This window comes from Etheostoma cragini, chromosome 5 (genome assembly GCF_013103735.1).
Source record: "Etheostoma cragini isolate CJK2018 chromosome 5, CSU_Ecrag_1.0, whole genome shotgun sequence".
NCBI lineage: Eukaryota > Metazoa > Chordata > Actinopteri > Perciformes > Percidae > Etheostoma > Etheostoma cragini.
In genome coordinates, this window is record NC_048411.1 from 2,621,836 (window position 1) to 2,624,557 (window position 2,722).

General features: G+C 46.0%; 1 protein-coding gene across 2 annotated transcripts in view; it reads left to right on the forward strand.

The window, feature by feature from the left end:
- apba1a (amyloid beta (A4) precursor protein-binding, family A, member 1a) overlaps positions 1–2,722 on the forward strand; it is a 34,045-nt gene continuing 31,323 nt past the window's right edge. For both annotated transcript variants that reach the window (XM_034872938.1, XM_034872939.1), the window contains exon 1: positions 1–180. The gene's annotated coding sequence lies outside the window, so the exon portion shown is untranslated. The remainder of the gene's footprint in view (positions 181–2,722) is intronic.

Here is a 2,722-nt window from a genome sequence, read left to right on the forward strand (position 1 = left end):
GAGAGAGAGAGAGAGAGAGAGAGCGCGAGAGAGAGAGATAAAGAGAGAGAGAGAGAGCGTGCGAGCGAGCGAGTGAGCGAAAGAGAGAGAGAGAGAGAGAGAGAGACAGGGAAGATGGAGGATGGTGTGGCAGCGGCGGAGCGGACCTCCAGCCTGCAGCAACATCGCCGCTGATAGCCGGTGAGTTGGCCTGTCGTCGGGCTCTTTTAGCGCCCACTGTTCGCCGACAGCTTTCGGTGCAACACAGCCGCTACAGAGCCGCTCTGAACCGGCTGGGTTGTGCTGTGAGCGCTGGGGACGGGGGGTTGTCGCCGCTCGGTTCGTGAACTGTTTAAGGAGTGGCTACAGGGAAAGATAACGGCACGTTCAGGATGAATGGCCATAACGGGATTCAGATGGAAGGAAACGCAATACCGGGTGTATGTAACGTTAAGAGTCTGGGTGCTGAGGCGGGTGGACAGGAGTGAAATGGCCCTGCTGTCGGCAGGTGCAGAGTCCCGGCAGGGCTAACAACACTCCAGTCAACCCTCTGGCCTGGTTCAGTCTTTTCTTGATGCCTAGCCTACTGATGCTTGTGTTTCTGTTAAAGCAGGACTCCAGCGTGGCTTCCATCCTCTCATATGTCGCAGAAGCCAACATCAGAGCCCTGGTTGTGCAGAGGCAGCCTGTCTGTGTAGCTGTGTTGTTGTTGACAGGGATGCTGCAGGTTCCTGGTTGTGCAGTCTGGACTGCAGCACCTCATGCACCAGCAAAACCAGGTTTATCATGGCCTGGAGCCATACCTGAAGGTCCACATTCTGCCTTACAGGCCATCTGAAAACACATTCATTCATCCCCTTTTAGCCGTTGAAACATGTCAACATGTTTTAAATGTATTGTTAATAGGACAGCCCTGCAGCCTTGAAACTGGCTGCAGTGTATTCCTACGGGGTAATTACACATCGTCAATGTACATCCACTAAAAGATCTGTTTTTGTCATTGACAGGCTCAGATCGTTATAAATGTCTGACTACATTATGGAAAAGGATAAGTCTCGTTCTGAAATCTCGTGGTGGTAGCCCAACCTTTTTCCTTAATTAATTTAAATATCCTCAGGTACCTGAAAAACCAGGTTTATCATGGCCCGGAGGCATACAGGAAAGTCCACATTCTGCCTTACAGTCCATCTGAAATCACGATTATTCCTCCCCTTTCAGCCGTTAAAACGTGTCAACATGTTGTTGTTTTCTATGTATTGTTACTATATTACTAGTTACTAGCTATTTACATAAAATAAGGAAAAAAGGTTTGGAAAAAATATCAGAAATGCTCATTTTCCCCTCAGCAGCTGGAGGGGCGTGGCAGTAATTTTGATTGACAGCAGTTGGCAGGCTGAGCCCCAGCAGGGGGAGAGGAAACAAGGTGCGTGCTTAGAACCCATGGGTGGAAGTGTGTTGTTATAGTGGTGTTAGGTTTGTATTGGCTGACCTTCCTCCACAGCACCGCTAAAGAAGGTCTGGCTAGTCCACATAGCACTCTGGGATGGGAGAACAACGTGCTCTGGTTTATTTACATTTCTTTAAACCAATCACAATCGTCTTGGGGGCGGTGCTAAGCGCCGGACGGCGCCACGTTGCCTCTGTTAAATAGTCTCAAGAAGGAAGTTGTTTTGGTGGAACATTTGTACGTTCAGAAGTAGTTTTAGTTGCTAACAGAAACTCTGATTGGACAGATAGTCTAGCTAGCTGTGTGGATTTACCCTGCAGAGATCTGAGGACCAGGTAACCATAGTCCTCAGAAATCCACCAGAGGCTAGAACGCCGACACAGAGACAACGGAAGGGGCCGGCACTGCAGCAATCCCGGAAGTGGAACGTTGTGGCTATAGGATGGTGTTGAAGAGAAAGAGTCATATCAACATCTAGACGGACAGAGTGATATTTGCAGGTAGGTTTTTTTTTCTGCAGTATATCTTGTTCAGAAATTATTTATTTATTTGTAGGTATTTTAAAACTATTCATGTTCCAAAATATATCCAGAAAAGCATTACAAAACAAACATATTTCCATAACATTAGTTATTTGTGGTCACCAAAATAATATGATAATAATTTGTTGGATTGTACAACAGAACAGAGGAACATCAAAATCTATTAAAATTCTGGAAAAAATACAAACTTAAGATATGAAACTTAAAGGGTTAAACACTAGCATTGCCAACGGGGACGTTGTATAGCGTCCTCTGGTGGACAAAAACTCGTAACACTGTTAAAGGGTGTCTTGCCGTTTTTTCCCATGCCAACGCTGAGGGCCATGCTGTGACCTGTTATACGTCCGACTGTAACATCTGAAATTAAAATATGACTGTCAGCCGGCTCACCCCGTGATAGACCGGCCATTTGGGAAATCTCCCGAACCCCCGATGGCCAGTCCGCCCCTGGATGTGTGACCATGCACATTCAGCGCAAGAGGCTTGATGATGTCACGTTTGACAGTCATCCGCTCCAAGGAAACGGGGCTCATTTTTACCCTGTAGTAGCGGATTATAATTATATATTACTACTTATTGAATGTTTTGTCAGGACCTAAAGCTCATAGCATTTATAGTTTGCTGCTAGAACACTATAATTTCCCATTTTATTGGGATCAATATTTGTCTATAAAGCATCTCCCCTGAGTTGGGAACGATGAGGCTAGGCCTAGATTTAGAAAAATCAGTTTTTTCTTGTTTTTTTTCTGCTTTG